The sequence below is a fragment of the Equus quagga genome, chromosome 12, assembly GCF_021613505.1.
Source record: "Equus quagga isolate Etosha38 chromosome 12, UCLA_HA_Equagga_1.0, whole genome shotgun sequence".
Taxonomy (NCBI): Eukaryota; Metazoa; Chordata; class Mammalia; order Perissodactyla; family Equidae; genus Equus; species Equus quagga.
Window position 1 is genome coordinate 96,725,733 of NC_060278.1, and position 23,368 is coordinate 96,749,100.

Consider the following 23,368-nt stretch of genomic DNA (forward strand, 5'->3'; position numbering starts at 1 on the left):
CCAGGCAGAGAGAATACCATCTATAAAAAAAATCTGTGGTTGAAGGGAAAGAGATGGGTATAAAATAAATTCCATAAGGTAGGAGACAGAAGTGTAGGAGGAAGCTTTGAGCAAGACAAGATGCCTCTAGAGATGGGAAAACATAAGTGAATATACAGGCATTAACATATTTCCTTACTTCTTGTGCTGGGAAGTAAATTCCTAAATGGTCAAGAACAATATAATACTATTTACTAAGATGACTATAAGGCATTCAATAAGTCCATTACAGTTGGTACTGATAAAGATATAATGGACAAAAAAAGCAAGTCTAATGGAATGATGAAAAAGTTCTGGAGATGGAAGGTGGTGATAGTTGAACAACAATGTGAATGTACTTAATTCACTGAACTATATACTTAAAAGTGTTTAAAATGATAAATTTTATGTTATGTTTATTTTAACACAATAAAAAAGTCTAAGTTCATTATAACAGTATATATATATATATATATATATATATATATATATATATATATATATATAAAACAAATGTCCCAAGTGATCTATTTGGTCCTATTGTACAATGGTAATAAGTTGGTATCATAGCAAACAGGACACTTAGAAGCTGGAAGTCTCTTTGGTTAAATATATACATAGCTTCCATGTCTATGACTATGGCTATGGTTATCATGAGTCTATTGACCAAGTGATGGGCTGCTCAAGCAAAATGATGACATTTACAAAGTGACATATCTTGTCCATTTGATTATTAGAAAGATCTTCTATGTTGAGGATCTCTAATGAACAGTTACATGGAACAAGAATAATCTCATGTTATGGATCCATTTATTCAACAAATTATTCTTGAGCAACAATTATGTGTCATAATGAAAGTTCCCTTTACATTTCCCTTCTCTCAAACTTGTTCTCACCAATTTTCTAATCTTACTTATTCCACTACCCTTGCAATTCAGGCAAGCCGTTACAACTGCCCACAAATCCATGAATTAGGCTATCTTTGCTTCCAGGTAAAATGGACAAGGACAGATATTTCCTCCAGTTATGTTCACCGCGAAAATTTCCATTCCTCACAGTCCTTCAGGGCAATTGAACTATAAATTTAGTTGAAGCAGTTCATTTCCCACTGGTCCTAACATACATATCTCAGAAGGATTATGCAAACCAGACAATTTAGTTAGTCATCTCGTCTTCGGGAATTCCTGAAGAAGCCATAAGTGTGGATTTCAAATTCTGTGACAACACAACACAATCAAAGGAGTATATTTCATGGGTTGAGAGTGTAATTTGCCTGTTCATAAAATTTACTTGTGCTTCTGGGGCCATCTCATACCTGGTCCAATGTAGACTTCTTTCTTATTTTGATGGACTGTTAATGGGTTCTCTAGGTACTCCGAGCTTTTCTCAAGCATCTGTCTTTCATAGTTTTTTTTACCAGACAAAGCAGAGAGTTAATGACCCTCACTGTTTTCCACCCCATAACATTTTCACCCAATGTCTTAGACCCCACACGCTTGAATGGAACATTTCATCTTCTCTCCCTGGGGACTTGCAGTTCAGAACATGCACTCCCATGCTTGCACACGACCATACAGGAACTTTAGGAACCCACTATTTAAATAATAGTGTCATTAGGTAACCTTTCTTCTGAACACACAGGGGAAGAATAGAAAGCATCAAGCACTTTGGAACATATTTATTCCTCCATCATAGCCTAGGGCCTCTCCCACTCAGCCCTGCCACCACTTGTCTTAAAAGAGACAATGGAGCTGGTGGTCAGGAGAAGCAAAGATGTTGACCCTGTTGAAAACATGGAACCAGCACCTTCAGATTCCTTGTACTCCACCGTCTGGCCCTGACCTTTCTTCATGCTGTGGAGAATGTACTCCAGCCAACACCAGACACTTAGGCTCTATCTATTGACTATTAAACCAGGTTTTAAGTCGTTTATACAATTTCATTATGAAAGCCTTCAAAAAAAGGAATCTTGTCTCTTTTGGCTCCCTCTAACAATGCATGACCTAGCACAACAGAGAAACTAAGTAACTGTTACAGTCATTACATTTTCAATGCTGGGCAGGATCATAATTAACACAATAGAACTCAAATACACAAAAACATGTAGATTATCAGAAATTTTAAAATATGTTTAACATTTTTCAAAAATAATGTCCCACCTATACCCATAATGAGGTTACTTAGATTTCTTGCCACATGGAATTTATATTATCAATCATATGGAGATGTGGAGTCATAATATGTAACAGAATTGATACAGTCTATATATATAAGTTGGACATTTTAAATCCTTTTCTCATTTACAATGTCCAAATACAAAATAATAATTTATTTCCTTAGCAAAAAGAAAATAAGGGAAAAGAATTAAGATTTGCCCAATATGAGCCAAAGTCTCTGAACATTAAAAGGCTAAAGTTCCTGACTCTTACCCAAATTCTCCCATTTGTGAGTTGTTCCTGCCCACACTTATAGGAAAGAAAGTACACTATGACTGAGAGACTCCTACATGGACAGACGGTTCTGTAAAGAAAAATTGGGATGCTATTACCAGATGGGAGATATAATGCCAAACAGAGAAAACCAAAAATATTCACTACATTCCATCCCTTGACTCTTCAACTCACATGCATTGCTTTCCATTTGTAAACTTTTTTAAGGCTTCTGACTAACATAGCCAAAGCACTTGGCCAGAACTCAAAAAGAGACTATCAAAAAGTCCCATTCATGGGGCTGGCCCCATGGCCGAGTGGTTAAGTTTGCGCACTCCACTACAGGCGGCCCAGTGTTTCGTTGGTTCGAATCCTGGGCACGGACATGGCACTGCTCATCAAACCACGCTGAGGCGGCGTCCCACATGCCACAACTAGAAGGACCCACAACGAAGAATATACAACTATGTACTGGGGGGCTTTGGGGAGAAAAAGGAAAAAATAAAATCTTTAAAAAAGTCCCATTCACTACCTTGATTGACTTCAGGGCTAGGGTCTCACAGGTCAAGTCCTATCTCTTTTAGCGCTATCTGAATCCTGCCAGGAAATTCTGCAACCAGTGTATCAAATGGCAAGTTTATCCATTAACCAACATATCTTAAATAAAATAGTAGGTAAAATGAAAAAGAGGGAATTTCAGTTAATTCTATAACATAAGCATGGAAAAATAGGTAGCACGTTTGTGCTATACCTTACACGGCTGTAGCTAGTTTTAATAACATCCTTCCTGCAAATACATTCCATATTCCCCCACCTTTGGCCAGAACCTCTGTTTAACTGGGCTCTTTACATACCGGGTAAGTCAAATTAACATTCTAGACAGAAGAAATATGAGCTCATGCTGGGACTTCCTGGGTAGTTTTTAGTCTTTCCATCTCTAAGGCTTTCATGCTTTCTCACTTTCATGAAACTTGACCACTTAGGGTAACGTACAACACATGCTCTCGGGCTTCAGCGTCCCTTCAGTGGAGCATTAACCATATCCCCCTTTATGGTCAGGCTCATTCGCTTTAGACAAAAACCCTTCTTTTCATGCTTCACCAGGTGCATGAGAATTCCCACTGAGGTCATAAGTGTAGGTTAAGGAAGCTGTGACAACACAGCAAAAAGAGGCATAACTGGGAGTGAAATACACCTACAGTGAAATTGCCTGATCCAATACAGACTCCTTTTTCTCTCTAATGGAAGGCAATGGCTACATGGGTGCCTCAGAGATTTCTCAAGAACCTTCAAATTGTTAGTTTTCTACCACACAGAGTGGAAAATGCAATAGCAAAAAGATAAATAAAAGAAAGTTAATGACCCTCATTGTTTTCTGCCTCACATCTTTCAACTCAAGTTTCACACTCTATGCCTTCCACTGAAATAGAACATCTTGCTTTCTGCCCCCAGAGACATGCAGTGCAGCACATTCACTGCCATATTTACACATGACAATAGAGAGACACTTTACGTAAAACAATAAGATATCCAGCATCCTGGGAGACATTTATTCAAGTCATTATACCCTAGGCCTTCTCCCATTCAGTTCTGCTATTACCCAGCCTTCTTCTTAATGGGAGCTGGGCTAGGAAGCAGGTTAGACAAAAATGTTGACTCTTAGAACCACGGAGCAAGGCACCTCCAGACTCTTCCCACCTGGCCCAACAATGAGGAACAAAAATCAAGAATTTAGTTTCTACCAGGTAGATCTTAAGTGTTCTCACCACATACAAAAAAATAATGGTAACTATATGAGGTGATGGATATGTTAATTCACTTGATTGTGGTGATCGTTTCACAATTTATACATATAATAAAACATCAAGTTGTACACTTTAAGTATATACAATTTCTATTGTCAATTATACCTCAATGAAGTTGAAAAAAATCAGTGAAACCTAAAAAAATAAATAAACAAAAACTAAAGGTTTCTAGGAGCTAAAATATCTTGGAACAGTGAGGGAAAGAAAAAAGAATTTAGCCTTACCTTTTACTTGTTGGATCAAGTTTAAACACGTTTATGTAAATTCACCATGAAAGACTTGAAAATAGGAACCGTACAGATCTTATTTAGTTCCCAATACCTAGAACCCAGCATAAAATATGGCATGGAGGTATAATTTGGTAATTGTGTATTGACTGTATTAATAAAGTGGAACCATATCAGACCTAAGATACTAGAACTCAGATATGCTAAAATGTAACTATTTCCTGTAACTGAACTACAATTTGCTTTCAAACTCTCCGTCTTCCTAGACTTGATTCACTTTTAGATACTTAGGCCTTCAGTTTGTTTCCCTTCCTTTCTCATTGTTCCCTCTCCATTTCTCCTCTAAGTGTGGTTCATGCCATCTGAGAGCTTATGTATTATCCTATATCAAAAAAAGAGGTGTCTGGGGGCCAGCCCAGTGGTGCAGTGCTTAAGTTCACACGTTCCACTTCTGTGGCCCCGGGTTTGCCAGTTCAGATCCCGGGTGCAGACATGGCACCGCTTGGCACGCCATGCTGTGGTAGGCGTTCCACATATAAAGTAAAGGAAGATGGGCACGGATGTTAGCTCAGGGCCAGTCTTCCTCAGCAAAAAGAGGAGGATTGGCAGCAGATGTTGGCTCAGGGCTAATCTTCCTCAAAAAAAAAAAGGTGTCTGGTCATGACTGGCCTCACCTTAGTCTTTGTGCATTGAGCCCTTCGCTTGCTGCCTTCTCTCCAGCATAGTCTGGCCCCCTGCACAGGCACTCATTAGGCCCTCTACACTGGTATATAATGAGCTACAGTTTATTCCAAGTGGTCATTTGGAGTTGCTAACGCAACCAGTGCTGATGACCACACATCTTGCTATTGCCTCTTTCTAAAACAACCAAAATCCCCTCCCCACACCCCAAAGGTAAACAAACAAATCTCCATCTGCTTTTTCAACCATTTCCATATCTAAGGTATCCAGGTCCCAGATCCGAGGTCTCATAGGACTACGTGAATGTTGACAAAAACTCTGCAACATCTGGACTAAATGGTAAATTTTGCCATTCAAAGAGCCTAAATAAATAAATAAACATTCACACTCTAAATTAAACAGGAAATTTTTTTCTTTCAATTTTATAATACAGCAAACAAGGAAACGTATGTAACTTTATTCATGCTATTCAATATAAGGCTATAGCTGGTCTTTATGCCATCCCTCCTCCATTCTTTACCATATTTCTCTGCCTTCAACCAGCACCTCAGTTAATCTTGTTTTTTTACCCATCATAAACCAAACCTTCATTCCTGAACAATAAGAGGTAGCCCTAATGGAAACAACCTAAGCGTCCATCAATGGATGAATGGATAAAGAAACATGATATAGATTGATTGATTGATAGATAGATAGATAGACAGATAGATAGATAGATAGGTAGGTAGACAGACACAATGGAAAATTTTCAGTCATAAAAAAGAGGAAATCCTGCCATCTGTGACAACATGGATGAACCTGGAAGACATTATGCTAAGTGAAATAAGCCAGACACAGAAAGAAAAATACTATATGATCTCATTTATGTGTGAAATCTAAAAAAGTCAAATTCATAGACACAGAGAGTAGAAGAGTTGTTGCCTGGGGCTGAGAGGTGGGGGAAATGGGGAGATGTCAGTCAAAAGGCATAAACTTTTAGCGAACAGATAAATAAGGTCTGGGGATTTAATGTACAACGTGGTGATTCTAGTTAATAATACTGTACTGAAATACTTGAAATTTGCTAAGAGAGTGGATCTGTAGTATTTGTACCACAAATCAAAAGGTAATTCTGTGAGGTGATGGATATGTGTGTTAATTAACTTGATTGTAGTAATCATTTCACAATGTATAGGTATATCGAAACATGACATTGTATACTTTAAGTATACACAATTTTTACTTATCAATTACATCTCAATAAAGCTGGGGGAGACAGAGGCAGACCTGACTAGTCACTTCACGTTTCTATATTTCAAGTTTTCCATCTGCTATTAAACTCTACTACTTCCTACAGTGGAACAATTAGGTGCTGCAGGAACCCCATTCGTATCCTTCACTTGCCCTATTGTGACACATTAACCCTATGTTCCCGATAGTCAGGGTCAACTGAATAAAATTGAAAGTTCAGAAATAAATCCTTACCTTTTTGATCAACTGATTTTCAACAAGGGGGCCAAGATCATTCAATGGGGAATTCAATAATCTTTTCAACAAATGGCCCTGGGACAATTGGATACATACACGCAAGAGTGAAGTTGGACCTCTATGTCATATCATATATGAAAACTAACTCAAAATGGATCAAAGACCTAAATGTAAGAGCTAAAGCTATAAAACTCTTAGAAGAAAACACAGGCGCAAACCTTTGTGTCCTTGGGTTAGGCAATTTTTTCTTAGAATGATACCAAAAGTACAAGTGACAAATGAAAAAACAGATACATTAGACTTCATCAAAATTAAAAACTTTTGTGCCTAGGGAGCCGGCTCCGTGGCCGAGTGGTTAAGTTTGCGCGCTCCGCTGCGGCGGCCCAGGGTTCGGGTCCTGGGCGCAGACATGGCACAGCTCGTCAGGCCACGTTGAGGCAGCGTCCCACATCCTACAACTAGAAGGACGTGCAACTAGGATATGCAACTGTGTACAGGGGAGGGTTGGGGAGATAAAGCAGGAAAAGAAAAAAAGATTGGCAACAGTTGTTAGCCCAGGTGCCAATCTTTAAAAAACAAAAAAACTTTTGTGCTTCAAAGAGCACTATCAAGGAAGTGAAAAGACAACCCACGGAATAGGAGAAAATATTTGCAAATCATATATTTTATAAGGGGCTAGAATCCAGAATATATAGAGAATTCTTGCAACACAAAAATAAGAAGACAATAAATTAACTAAAACAATCTAATTTTAAAATTGGTAAAAAGTTTGAATAAACATGTCTCCAAAGATGTACAAATAGACAGTAAACACATGAAAAGACGCCCAACACCATTAGCCATTACAGAAATGAAAATCAAAATCACAATGAGATACCACTTAACATCCACTAGGATGGCTATAATAATAAAGTTAGACAAGAACAAGTGTTGAATGAGATATCACCTCACTCCCATCAGAATGGCTGTTATTAAAAAGACAAGAAATAACAAGTGTTACAGAGGATGTGGAGAAAAGGAAACACTCATACACTGCTGGTGGGAATGTAAACTGGTGCAGCCACTACGGAAAACGGTATGGAGATTCCTCAAAAAATTTATAATAGAACTACCATATGATGCAGCTATTCCACCTCCAGGTATTTATCCAAATAACAGAAAAACACTAATTCAATAAGATATATGCACCCCTATGTTCATTGCAGCATTATTCACAACATCCAACACTTGGAAACAACCTAAGTGCCCATCAATGGATGAATGGATAAAGAAGATGTGGTATAAATATATATGTATATACAATAGACGACTACTCAGTCACAAAAAAAGATGAAATCTTGCCATTTGTGACAACATGGATGGACCTTGAGGGTATTACGCTAAGTGAAATAAGTCATACAGAGAAAGTCAAATACCATATGATTTCACTCATATGTGGAAGATAAAAAAACAACAACAATAAATAAATGCACAGATACAGAGATTAGATTGCTGGTTACCAGAGAGGAAGGGCAAAAGGCGTGAGGGGAGGGTGAAAGAGGTAAAGGGGCACATTTGTATGGTGATGGATGGCAACTAGACTTTTGTTGGTGAACATGATGTACTCTATACAGAAGTCAAAATACAATGATGTACACTTGAAATTTATATAATGTTATAAACCAATGTTACTTCAGTAAAAAAATAAATAACGCATTGACAAGAATATGGAGAAATTGGAGCCTTCATTGTTGGGGAGATTCTGAAATGGAGAACTGTTTTGGAAAGCAGTTTGGCACTTCCTTAAAAAGTTAAACATGGGCCAGCCCCATGGCCTAGTGGTTGAAGTTCAGCACACTCCACTCCACGGCCCTGGTTCACAGGTTCAGATCCCAAGTGCAGACATGCTCCACTCATCAGCCATGCTGTGGAGGCATCCCACATACAAAATAGCAGAAGACTGGCACAGATGTTAGCTCAGGGCTGACCATCTTCAAGCAAAAAAACAAAAAGTTAAACAAATAGTTACTATATGATCCAGCAATTCCACTCCCGGGTATATTCTCAAGAGAAATGAAAACATACGTGTATATAAAAACTTGTACATGAATGTACATATAAGTATTATTCATAATAGCAGAAAATGGAAATAACCCAAATGTTCATCAATTGATGAACGGATAAACAAAATGTGGTGTATTCATATAATGGAATATTACTCAGCAATAAAAAGGAATGAAGTACTGATACATGTTACAACATGGATGAACCTTGAAATATTAAGATGGGGCACGGAGATGCTTCTGGAAGAAACATCACCAAGGAGAACCCCAACTTCAGTTCAAACTTGTATTGGTTGGTAATGGTGGAACTAGAAAATGTGTATTCATGAAATGTCATTTGACTGGTGAATTTGAGAAGTGCGCCTTGAGTGTTGAGGTCAATGCCTTGTGTTCCATACCAACAGAGGACCTATTAAGTTCAATGCATGGAATTCTGCAGGTCAGAAGAAATTTGGTGGGCTGAGAGATAGCTATTATATCCAAGCCCAGTGTGCATTATAATGTTTGATGTAACATTAAGAGTTACTTACAAGAATGTGCCTAACTGGCCCAGAGATCTGGTACAAGTACGTGAAAACATCCCCGTTGTGCAGTGTGGCAACAAAGTGGATATTAAGGACAGGAAAGCTAAGGCAAAATCCATCGTTTTTCTCTGAAAAAAGAATCTTCAGTACTATGATATTTCTGTCAAAAGTAACTACAACTTTAAAAAGTCCTCCCTCTGGCTTGCCAGAAAACTAACTAGACACCCTAACTTGTAGTTTGTTGCATGCCTGGTCTTACCTCCCCCGAAGAAGTTGTCATGGACCCAGCTTTGGCAGTGCAATATGAGCATGATTTAGAGGTTGCTCAGACAACTGCTCTCCCAAATGAGGAGGATGACCTGTGAGAAAATGAAACTGGAGCCCGACATCAGAAGTCTAGTTTTATAGGCAACTGTCTTGTGATGTCAGTGGCGCAGGATGTTTGCCACTTTATCATATAGCTGAGCAGAACATGCGCTTAATCTTTGAGATGCTGAAGGAGACGAATGGGCTTCGAAGTGAATGTGGCATTTTAAAAAAATGCCTTCATTTTTTGGACCTGCATATTTAGCTGTGCTGGAATGCAGCTGTTTCCTTCTCAAGTTTCAAATACAAGACTGCTACAGTCATATCACAACACTCAGTGGTGGAATCTTGTTTGTTACCGTCATTCCCATTCCTTTTCATTTAGAATCAAAATAAAGTTGCATTTCAAATATCTAAAAAAAGAAAATATCATGTTAAGTGAAAGGATCCAGACACAAAAGGCCCCAGATTGTATGATTCCATTTATATGAATGTACAGAGAAGGCAAATTTACAGAGACAAAAAGCAGATTAGAGTTTCCAGGGGCTCGGGCAATGGAAGAATAGGGTATGAGGTTTCTTTTTGGAGTGATGCAAATGTTCTGGAATTAGATAGTGATGATGGTTGCACAATTTTGTGAATATAATAAAAACCATTTTAAATTTATGAATTTTAGAGTATATAAATTATATCTCAAATGAAAAAAAAAAACAAAAAACAGTGTGTGGGGCCAGCCCCGGGGCTGAGTGGTTAAGTTCGCGCACTCCACTGCAGGTGGCCCAGTGTTTCATTGGTTCGAATCCTGGGTGCGAACATGGCACTGCTCGTCAAACCATGCTGAGGCGGCGTCCCACATGCCACAACTAGAAGGACCCACAACGAAGAATATACAACTATGTACCCGGGGAGCTTTGGGGAGAAAAAGGAAAAAATAAAATCTTTAAAAAAAAATTTTTTAAAAACCAGTGTGGTACTTGGACAGGAATAGAAACATTCATAGATAAATCAAATAGAAAATCCAGAAATACATCCAAGTATAATTGAGAATATAATAAAGTTAGCATTTCAAATTAAGGGAAATTTGATACATTCCTCAATAAATAATAGGACAATTTGCTATTCATTTGATATGATAGTCAGGTTAAATCCCTACCCCACATCATATACAAAAATAAATTTCAAATATATTAAAGTTGTAAATGTAAAAAAAAAAGATAAACTAATAGAAAAAATATGAGAAAACATTTTTCTAAATTTAGGGTGATGGAGGACTTTCCAAGAAAGACAAAAAACTCAGAAGCCCCTAAATTTGTTTGCTTGTGTGTTTATGAATGACAGATTTAATTATATAAATATATGTATATAATTATAAATATTAAAAGTACTCAATTGAAGAAACCACAACAGTCTGAGAGAGCAAATAATACCCTGGGAGAAAACATTTGCAGTAAATGTAATTATTAAGACTCCCCATGGCCGAGTGGTTAAGTTCACGTGCTCTGCTTCGGCAGCCCAGGGTTTCGCCAGTTCAGATCCTGGGCGCGGACATGGCACTGCTCATTGGGCCACACTGAGGCAGCATCCCACATGCCACAACCAGAAGGACCCACAACTTAAAAAAATATACAACTATGTACTGGGGGGATTTGAGGAGAAAAAGGAAAAATAAAATCTTTTTTAAAAAAAAGACAATTTATAAAGTATCTTGCAAATCAGTAAGAAAAATGATATCTCAAGATAAAAACAACCAAAGTATAAGAAGAAACAATTCACAAATTTGAAATGTCAATAACCATGCTAAAATATTCTTATCCCCACTAGTGGTCAGGAAAATGTAAATTACAACAACGTTGGCCTGCCAGTTTTCACTAATTACATTTACAAAAAAAGAAAGTATTGGCAAGGCTGTGGTGAATAGTAACTTGCTAAATTCTGTAATATATGTGCTTTTTTAAAAACTTTTTCTTTCTGAGGAAGATTCATCCTGAGCTAACATCTGTTACCAATCTTCCTCTATTTTGTATATGAGCTGCTGCCACAACATGGCCACTGATAGACACGTGATGCAGGTCCACGCCTGGGAACTGAACCCAGGCCACTGAGGCAGAGCACGCCCAACTGAGCCGCTAGGCCATGGGGGATGGCCCTATGTATGCTTTTGACCCACCCCTAAAAGTTTATGCCATAAAAATAATTGTATGTAAAGATCCACTTACGTGAATTCTCGCGGGCTGGCCCTGTGGCTGAGTGGTTAAGTTCGCGCACTCCACTTCAGCAGCCTGGGTTTTGCCAGTTCGAATCCTGGGGGCAGACATGGTACCACTCATCAAGCCATGCTGAGGCAGCATCCCACATGCCATAACCACAAGGACCCACAACTAGAAATATACAACTATGTACCGGGGGGCTTTGAGCAGAAAAAGGAAAAAAATAAAATCTTGAAAAAAAAAAAAAGAATATTTGCTACAGTATTATTTGTAATTATCTATCAAAAACAACCTAATTGGCCATTAATATAAAAAAAGTTAAGTAAATTGTGATATATTGATATAATCCATATAGCTATTTTCAAAGCTCAGCAATATAATGTTAAGGGATAAAAACAAGTGCCAGTTCCATCTGCAAAGCATGATTTAAATTAAGTCTTTGGTTTTTTAAACTAACATGGAAGCTCTCTTAATGAAACCTACTTAATGAATAAATTGGCACTCCATTTCCTATATAAAACATGCTGACTTATTTGTTCCCACCTTGGGAGACATGGGTGGTAGTTGGTTAAAACATAATTTATCATCAAAAGGGCAATTCTAGCACTTAGAGGAGAAAAAGACTACTGATACCTACAGATGGGTCTCTAAGCACAGGGAAAAACTTTGGAGATTAGATGGAAGGACCGAGAGAAGCAACTTTCTTTACTTTCTCTAATTCAGTAAAGAAAGTACTGGGGAGAGATACCTTTTATTTTTCTGTAATTTTTGAATATTTTTACTAGAACAGTTTAAAAGACACACAAAATTGTCACCAAATGTTTAATAGAATTTACCAGTATAACCCGTCTCACAAGTAAAATCAGCATTTATTTAAATTTCATGCATGTATATTAATGAATTCAGGCATTCTGCTGTATGTTGAGTCAGCTTGAGTAATTTCATTTTATGGAGATTTTTATACCTTTAACCATAAAAATGCACAACTTCCTAGTAAATTTTTCACCTCCTCCATGTTTGAGTTCTATTCTTTTCACATTCCTGTTGTTGAAGATGTTTATTTCTTCTCTGTTTTTCTTGGTTATTCTTGCCAAAGTTTTGTCTATTTTAATAGTACTTTTAAAATACAAACTTTTAATTTTATTTGGCAATTTTAGTGTTTATTTTTTCTAATTCATTAATTTCAACTACTATCTTCATCAATATCTTCTGTCTACTTTCTTTATATTTATTTTGCTGTTTTTGTCCTAGTTTCTTAGGTTCAAGGCTATGGTAGCTTACTTTTAAATTTTTACATTTATATATTAAAGCAATGATAATAATTTATTTACAACTGTTCATTGTAGAGCTGCTGATGTCCTGAGCCATGAGTAGTCATGATTGCTAGATGTGGAGGAGTTGAGGAAGCTGAGGTTCACCAGTAGAGCTCTGACAAACCATGACCTCGCAAGCTACATGGCTGGGTACCCAAGCACTTTCTGTCCTGCTCACTAGGCTGATTCTGGATGCACCAGAACCCTGCCCAGGCTTGGGCGCTGGGGAGATGAAATTAGGGAAATGGGTTCAACTCCACCCTTAATATATAATTTGACCCCAGTCTGGGACTCTTCTATCTGCTATCTGCAACACCATGAAGCCTGAATGGATCTACTTTTCTCTGTGTCTCCTCCTCTTTTCTATGCCTCTCGATACACTTGCAGGTTTCCTATTTCCTACAAAAGTCAGAGACGAATTGTGTGACAGCGGACATCTTGGAGGTAAGGCAAAATAAGAAGGGCAATCTAGGGGGACACTAAGAAGGAGAAGGAGGTCTAGGCAGCTTGGGTGATGTTGCTGCCAATAAGCAGAAATCAAGTTCTCCTTTTATCGCACGCTATGGGTCTAGAGCCTCTGATTCTGGGAGTTATACTGAGTTCCATCTATGGACTGGAGAAGGAGGAAAACAGAAGGTAGACTGCATTTCAGTGTCAGAGGAATGGGGGTTATGAAAATTGGATTGACACCAGGAGTGTCTAGGAAATTCCTTTATTGGAATGGATGTGTGTGTGTGTGTGTGTCTTCATGAGTGTGTGTGTATTAAATGAGCTTCAATTCTATTTAACATATATGTAAAAGAACACTGTGTTACACTCCAGATACAGAGAAGCAGAGGCCATCGTTAACATGCTTAGAGCACTCACATTCTACTGATTTAAATTAATTTGCTCAATTCAAATTATAATGGACATGTATGAAATACTCAGGGTAAATGGGGCAAATTCCCAATTGTGGATAGGAACTATAGTTGGACTTCAAGAAAACTAACATTAACTCTTTCTTTGTCTCGAATATGGTCATCACTGCTCCTGCTCTAACCCCCTATCTCCACGGTCCCAGTAAGATCAGGTGAGTCTGAATGTGTAGGAAATTAGGAGGGCTGAATGGGAAAAGACACAGACTCCGGTGGAGAAACGGAAGGCCTTTGGCCAGACTAGGCATTTTAAGCCTATCCTTCAGGAGTAGGTGTAGATGGTCAAAGACCATTTTAGCTTGTGTGTTTGCAGAGACTCTGTGGAGGTGAAAGTAAGGGCTGTCCTTGGGGAAGCAGATGAGATATTCACTTCCAGTGACAGGAAAGCATGGGGAGAGTGAGGAAATGAGATATATTTAATATGAGGAAGGAATACTGTGATGAATGGAGGAAGCCTCAGGTCTAAGGTAGTAGAGCCACCTTATTGTCCTTCTCCAACTGTTTATCTGTGTCGCTGACACAGGCTATAGTCTGGAATCATTGCCCTATATCACATATACAGTAAAATTTATGCTTGAGGAACTCTCTCAGTGATAAAGTATCAGGTTGATTTACACGAGTTGAGGAGCATTAGTACTCTGAGTCCATGAGGAAAAGAACACCAACTTACCAATGGAAAAGAAAACCTGACTCGAGGATTCTCATGCACAGATATCTGCAACTATCCTCCGAAGTACGGGATCTGTAAGTTAACTTTGACCAGGTTCTACTACAACACCCTCACATTTGTGTGTGAACCCTTCACCTTCTCTGGCTGTGGAGGCAACAGAAACAACTTTAAACATAAATATATCTGTGAAAACTTCTGTGTTTCTGAAAAGTAAGTCTCTCAGCTCCTCACCCCACCTCTAACGACACCAAATACTAGGAACCATGGTTTTTCAGGAAAAAGCTAATAAGATGCCACAGGAACCTCAGCAAGGAAACAAGAAATCATACCTAGGTTGGGGACAGTCAGTTATAGGCACAAATTTCAATGGCTCAGGCCATTTAATTCAACAAAACTCTTGAAATTGTGAAAATTGAAGCCCAGAGAGGCTAATGACTTGCCAAGCTCACTCAAAAGAAGGACATGGATCCAGACCCCTAGCTCTCCACCCAGCATCTTGCTACTACCATGATGGCCTCAGGTCTTTGAGATCCTGTTTATCACCTCATTGTTGCACAGGTAAAAGAGAAGCTGTGAGAGTGTCGGGAGAGTGGGGGAAGACAAGTATCATGGTTCAGTTTCTATAGTGAATGGCTAAACAATAGCCTTGCACTCAAGAGCAGAATCATCACTTTATTGATTTGTATATCCTCAGAGTCCAGCACTATATTTGCTCACTAATATTTTATGGATAGATGCATGGATCAGGAGGGATATTAGTATTAAAAACAGCTATGAAGTTCTGCTGAGATGTAACGGATCCATTAATTCTACCGAGGAGCATAACAATCACTAAATTTATTTATTTATTTATTAACAGGGACAGAGGTGAGGCAAAACCTGAAGCTTAATGCGACAGAAGGAAAAACAAAGAAAAACGAATATTCTTCACGAAAAATCATGCCAAAATTATTCTGAGTAAAAAGTTGGACTATCTCTGGGAGCTCTTTGAATTCAGAATTTTTGCTAATTTCCTTGCTTATATTTGTTTTCATGCTAATTAGATATATAAAATTTTAACTGAAAAATTCCTGCTATGTAAGCCCTGGTCTAAATTCATTCATCTCTCCCATCCTAGACTCTTCCACTGTAAACTACAAATGACCTCTCTGAAGGCATCGACCTATCTATGTATCAACCTATACAGATTCAGTCTGTACAAGGGCAATCATGGTTGACACCTCCTCGGCATGACCTGCCAAAACTGAGTTTGTGTCTGTATTTTGTTACTGACCCCAGTGGATTTCCGTGTAAATGGAACTAAAATAATCATCATTAAATTATTTCATCTGTCCCAAATCAATGAGTATTCAACCCCCAACAATACTCAGATTCTAGGGAAATGGCTCTGGTGCACCAGGTGCCAGCAATATGGAAATTGTGACTTTACAGCTGGAAGCTACGAGTCTTGAAGCAAGCTGAACTTCTACAGTGTATGGAGGGTCAGTCCCCTTTGCCTTGAGTGCCCTATTCATATTCTCACCAAGGACCCAGCCTCACAAATGAGTCCAGTGATACGAGCAGCCTAGACCAGTATTCTAAGGGCCACAAATGGTAAGGGGAACTGTAGCCCCGGGTAAAGCCACATGTGAGCATTCTAGCTCAATACCAACAATGGCAAACCCTGCCTCTAGACTATGAGCACAGCCTTGGGCAGACCTTGGAAACTGGCAGAAAGCACAGGTTAGAGATGTTACCCTATCCCCTCGCCCAGGTATTACTCCTGTGCAAAAAAAAAAAAGGACAAATGAAACAAGAACATAGTTTCTAGGTATTTAGTCAAAGCCTAGTATCCCAGACCATTCTGAGTCCATATAAATCTTTGTTCTAGGCGTGATAACATGAGTATACCTACCTGGTGCCCATTCATGGATTGTGAGTATTTTCCTCCGACTGCTGTGAAAACAGTATTATATAAACAAGACTTGAGTGTAATTTCCTTGAAAATTCTTTCAGAACAATATTCTAGTATTCCAAAGAATTGCTAAAAGTCAAATACTCTCTGGAGACAAAGAGCTGGAGACAATGACTACCCAAAGTCCATTTTAGCCTCAGGCTTTCAGATCTCTTCTAGGCGCTTGCCACAGAGATCAGTAAAAAGGCACAGAGCCATCGACATTTGCAGACCTTCCTACAGAAATACATGCCCAAGGAGTAACACAGGACACAAATCTACAAGAAACCCAAGTGGATTTCATGTTAAATTCGAATGAGATATTTTGAGGGGATGATCACTGATTAAAAAAGGGATAAAGACGAAAACATAAAACAAAGTCTTAGGGCACACACCAAAGACAGAATGAAGATTATGGTTCTGACCCTGGTCTCTTCCCCGAGTAATATCTGGTCACTAGAGAAACTGAAAGGGAAAATTCCATTATATATGACAGAGAAATTAAAAGTAGTTTAAGAATGATTTGGTTCCTGGTTCCAAGAACCACCCCCCCAAAAAGAGGATTTGGTGGAGCAGATCTTGGAATGTGGCACAAGTTTGGCTGTCATTCAAGAGACAATGCATTTTCCCCTCACATCTGGGTACAGAGCAGGACCTGAGAGAAGAGGTAAAGAAGGAGAAATCCCACGATCAGCACAGACGCTGATCTCCTCCCCATCCAACTCCCCCACACGCATACACTTTCCACCTCCTGCAGGAGAAGAAACAGAACATGAGAAAACCTCCAATCCTTCCTAAGTCCGGCCTTCACTGGGTCTGATGGCTCACTCCCTCCTTGTCATGTCCATACCCAGCACCCTAACAGCACCCTAACACCAGTCTCATCCTGCCAGGGTTTCCTCACCAGATTCATTCCTGATCTGACCACTTCCAAACCTCTTTAATTCTGTCTGCTGTTGCCAGAATAATTGTCCTCAAGCACCATTTCTTTTTTTTTCCCTTTTTTTCCCTAAGATTGGCATCTGAGCTAACAACTGTTGACAATCTACTTTTTTTTTCTTTTTTTCTTTTTTCCTGCTTTTTCCCCCAAATCCCCCCAGTACATAGCTGTATATTTTTTCAGTTGTGGGTCTTTCTAGTTGTGGCATGTGGGATGCCGCCTCAACATGGCCTAATGAGCGGTGCCATGTCCACGCCCAGGATCCGAACCCTGGGCCACCAAAGCGGCGTGCGCAAACTTAACCACTCGGCCACGGGGCTGGCCCCGCAAGCACCATTTCTATTTTTCTAGGCCCTTAATCCAGGACATGCAGTGTCTGTGGGTAAAATCTTAATTCCATCCAAGTCCCCCACATTCTGTCCCACATTATTACTGTTTCCCACACCGTGCTTTTGTCTCAATTTCACTAATCTTTTTATGGGTATCACGGATTTTGAGAGGGGAAAGTGACCTGAAAGATCCTCTAATCCAACTCTGACCTATACATCCTCGAACTGCAGGTCTGAAATGTGAGATGACTTGACATATGTCTCATAGTAGCTCATAGTTTCATTTATGTCTTAGTGCCTTGATTCTCAGCTGGGAACTTTCTTCCATGCATGATGCAATCTCTCCTACTTCTTCATTCATTTAACATATTCACTGAGCACCTCCTATAAGCCAGATACCATATGAGGCAGGGATAAGGTAGTGAGCAAAGAGGGTCATATCTTGTCCTCATGGAATTGACAATCTGGAGAAGAGACAGATGTTACTCTAAAAACCACTCAAGTATCTAATGAAAAACTGTGATACATGATCTATAAGGAAAGCATAGGGCGTTATTAGTAGGCGTAGGAGGGGAATTTAATCTATCCATAGATTCAGCAAATACTTTCCAGAGGAATTGATAGTTGAGCTGACATCTGAAGCATAATTGGGCACAAGGGGGACAGGGATTCCCCTCAGAGGGAACAATACGTGCAAACCTTGAGGCAGGATAGTGCCTAACACGTGCAAAGAATTGAATGTGCCCCATAGGGCTGGGGGCACAGTGAGGGTAAAGAGGGTAAAGCAGGGTCCAGGTTATATAGGTCTTCATATGCCAGGGAAAGAAGATGGAATTTATTCCGACTGTAGTTGATAAGAATGGAGGGTTCCAAAAAGGAGAGTAATGTTTTCAAGAGACCATTCAGGGAATGCTGGTTCTGATAATGGCAGAATAGCTTAGACCGAACTAACTATTCCACAGATAACAATTATATCTTGACACAATGTAAAAAGCAACTGTTTTAAGGCACTGTAGAGTAACTAAAGTTAAGTGGAAACTGGATAAGATTTAATCCTTGAAAAAAGAGAACCACACTAGGAGAGATCCATTTTACCCGGCTTTTCCACTGAGGACAATCCCCCGAATCCAACCTGCATATGGCAGACAAAACTCAAGCAGAAAACCGCAGTCTTGTGTCCTGAGCAGTCAGAGGACAGTATCCAGGATGGACTACCAAAGCATCTATATATTGAGGGGGAGATCCAGAGGACAGAACCATTAAGGAGAAATCTCTAAAATCTTTATACTATAAATTCCTCTCAAATCCTTGATTGACTCCTCAAGCTCTTATGTGCAGGTAAGACTTCCATGAATCCAAGTTAAGCAACACTGGAAAGCCTGAAAAACTGAGCAGAGATTTCAACTGCTGCCCACCAGTGAAGAAGTTGCAAGTCTGAGTCCTGAAGCGTTAGAGGGACTTGACAAACACCTCAGCTTTGAGTTGAAAGCCTAGAAGGACCATGACTTAGGAGTTAAGATCAGGTTTTAGGACTTAAACATCCATCCTAGAACTAGGGGATTACTGAAATACAGCTGCCCTAACAAAGCATGAAACCAAGTCTTCACAAATTCGAGGTAATCCAGCAATAATTTTACTGCCTGTTGACAAAAGTACAACATGCTTCAGAGGAAGATGACACAATCCAGAGGCTCTGTAACATGTCATCTGCAAAGTATATCACATCATCAAAAATTACGATATATTCAAAGAATAGGAAAACGCAACCCACAGTCAAGAAAAAAAATTACTAGATATATCATAGAAACAGACACACAGGTTATCTATATGTTGAAATGAGCAAATAAGACTTAAAAATAATTATGATAAATATATTTAAAAGCCTATGGAAAAAGATGGCTATATTAGATGAAGACTTGAGGGGTTTCAGGAAACATTTGGAAAATGTAAAAAAGGAAACAAACAGAAATTATAGGACTGGAAATGCAATACCTGGAATTTATTGGATGAAAATAACAGCAAATAACAGCAGAATAAATGATGAGTGAAATTGCATATAGCTCAATAGAAATCATCCAAAATGAAGCCCAAAGAGAAAAAAAATGTTTTGAAAAGGAACAAATTCTCAATGACCTGTAGACAGCATCATATAAACTAAATGCATGCAAACAGTAGTCCTAGAAGGAGAAGGGGAAAAGAAATGGAGTGAAGAACATATTTGAAAACATATTGGCCAATATTTTTTGCCAAATTTGATCAAAAACAGCAACCCACACATCCAGGCTATTGGGTGAGCCCCAAGTAGTGCAATTACTGAGAAAATGATTGGGCGCATCACACTCAAATTGTTTTTGTGTGTGTGTGTGAGGAAGATTGGCCCTGAGCGAATATCTGTTGCCAATCTTCCTCTTTTTGCTTGAGGAAGATTGTCACTGAGCTAACATCTGTGCCAGTCTTCCTCTATTTTGTATGTAGGATGCCACCATAGCATGGCTTGATGAGCAGTATGTAGGTCCGTGCCTGAGATCCGAACCAGCAAACCCCAAGGCCATCAAAGTGGAGCACGCAAACTTAACCACTACGCCATCAGGCCGGCCCATGGGAACAAAAGATTTTTAAAAGAATCTTGCAAGCAGCTGGAGGGGAAAAAAGACACATTACATACAAAGACAGATTGTCAACGATAAAAACAGCAACAGCAGCATTTCTGGGTCCATTGGCGCTCCCAGTCAGTGGGGCAATGCAGGACTCAGCGGTCCATGGAGCCCACAGACACCACAGGGCAAAATTCAGGCTTTCTTCTAGTAAGATATAGACTGGGCACTACAGGCCTCATGGTCCTGCAGGATCCTTCCTCAGCCCCAGGACAACATTGTCCAAGACCACAGAGGCCATACCCCATACTGCTTGCCCAGAGGAAGATAGGAAGGGGTCTTCCATACCAGCCACTCACCTCTCACCAGAGTTCAGACACCAAAGTGGAGATCTTCTCCCTTTGGGGAATTAGTGTGGCAGCTCCTTGCAGAATAATAGAGTTATTAAAACCAAGGCTCAGTTCCTATTTCTTAGACCCTGTCCAGCAGCCCCAAAGACTAGGCGTGGTTGTATGTGACCTTAGGAAGGGTTCTTTATCTCGCTGAGCCTCAGTGCACCCATCAACTACCTGGAGATATTAACCCCTGCCTGAAAAATCTCATTTGAATGTTGGGCAAAATATACCCAAAAAAAATTGCTAAAGGAAATATCCAAAAATGGAAGGGAGTGAGTATTTAAAATAAGTAGAGTGTAAGAGAAAAGTGTCGACCAACTGAGTGCAGAATCCCAAGAGTGAGTAAGGAGAAAGTAAGGGAAGGAGGTACATCTAATCCATCTTGGTGTCTCCCATGTCCCGAACCAGTGAACACTCCACAAACAACTGTCGAACGAAAGAACAGCATGTAAAACAGAATGGGCTGGTGAGATTTCTCAGGGCACACAGCAGAGAAAAAGAAGATTCAGAAAACAATGGAAATTCAATCCAATTCAGCCATTTTTAAATACTTACTTGTGGGCAAGGCACTGTGTTAACCGCTGGGAAGTCACAAAAATAATAGAAAAACTAAATGAAGCAGGGAAACAAAAGTTTTCAAAGATTATTTAAACCTTTGGAGGACAATTTGGCTACAATTATCAAAATTTTAAATATGCACCTCCTTTAGCCCAGCAATTTCATTCTGGAAATCTATCCTAGTGAGGAAAGATTGAAAGAAAGTTCAAATGAGATTCTCTCCGTTTCTATATTGACTTACATTCCATAGTCCAGAATCTAGATCCATGGCCACCCTTCATTGCAAGGCAGTGCAAGCCTCCCGTGTAACTTCCAGAAAATGTCCCTCCGGGGAAGAGGTATGCTCTTCTCAGCCTTTTCTCCTTCCTGGCCGCTGAAGTTGCAGATTTGCATGGAGCTCAAGAAGCCATCTCAGACCACGAGATGGACGCCCCATGCTGAGGATGGTGGAGTAACACGAGAGAGGGATTCTGGGTGTCCGAGACTTCAAAGCCACCTGAACAGGCCTGGTCTAATTACCACCAGACTTCTTTTACATGAGAAATAAACTTCTTTTCAGCCACTCTTTGGGGAGGGTTCCCTGACATATGCAGCCAAATTTCGTTTTAACTGACACATGGGGCAATCTGTATCCTTAAAACCTCTGTCCGCTCCTCACAACAGCCCTCTCTCTCTCTCCTGGCTTCTACCTTCCAAGAAGACCATGCACTCAAGCTGGCGGTCAAAGAGGTCTTGCAGGGTAACAGCAGCTCACAAAGCTGGAAGGGCAGGAGCCTGGCTTCTCTGCAACACATCTCACTGAGCCCCAGGGGGGTCCTTCCTCTGGCTCGGGTCCTACATAGCTCCCTGTATGACACTGTCGGGGCTCAAAGCACCTGAGGACAGTCAGAATCAAGATATCTCCGGGCAGAGGGGATTTTTCCCAATGGTCTCGGCAGTTCACATCGTTTATCCGTGTATCTGTTGATGGACACTACAAGTGCTTCCAACTTTGGCTATGACAAACAATGTTTCTGCTAACATTCGTGTACAGGTTTTTGTTTGAACACCTGTTTTCAATTCCTTGAGATATATACCTGAGAGTAGAATTGCTGGATCGTATGCTAATTCTATGTTTAACTTGTTGAGGACACACCAAGCTTGTTACTTTTTTAACGTGGCTACCAGAAAATCTGAAATGACATTATGTGGCTCACATTCTATTTCTGTTGGAGAGTGCTGCTCTGCATGTTTCTTTCTGCCTAAGAATTCTACTGGTACTAATCTCTCATTTATGCATACTCCACCTTCTTCCAAACAGGATTTGAGGAACTTAATACCAAAAAACAGATTACGCGAAACTGAAAATCATTAAACCAAGAATAAAAAAAGAGTGGCCGGCCCCGTGGCCAAGTAGTTAAGTTTGTGTGCTCCGCTTCGGCGGCCCAGGGTTTCACTGGTTCGGATCCTGGGCGCGACATGGCACCGCTGGTCAGGCCATGCCGAGGCGGCGTCCCACATGCCACAACTAGAAGGACCCACAACTAAAATATACAACTATGTACTGGGGGGCTCTGGGGAGAAAAATGAAAAATAAAATCTTAAAAAAAAAAAAGAATAAAAAAGGAGAAGTGGGGCCAGCCCGGTGGCACGGTGGTTAAGTGCACATGTTCCACTTTGGCGGCCTGGGGTTCACTGGTTCGGATCCCGGGTGCGGACATGGCACCGCTTGGAAGGCCATGCTGTGGTAGGCATCCCACATATAAAGTAAAGGAAGATAGGCACAGATGAACCTGTGGGGCCAGTCTTCCTCAGCAAAAAGAGAAGGATTGGCAGCAGTTAGCTCAGGGCTAATCTTCCTCAAAAAAAACAAAAAAATTAAAAAGAGCAGAGACAAGTAATAAAAGAGGGTAGCAGGAAGAGATTAATTTTATCAGAGAAACTGAATAACAATAGCTGACATCTGTTGAGTGCGCATTTTGTGTCAGGTTCTGTGCTAAGTGCCTTCTTTATAAATTGACTCTTTCCAGCAAT

The 23,368-nt window shown here is 39.8% G+C and overlaps 1 pseudogene; it reads left to right on the forward strand.

Annotated features, from left to right (window-relative positions):
* LOC124248207 (GTP-binding nuclear protein Ran-like) overlaps positions 1–9,906 on the forward strand; it is a 51,051-nt pseudogene extending 41,145 nt beyond the window's left edge.
* The last annotated feature ends 13,462 nt before the right edge of the window (positions 9,907–23,368 follow it).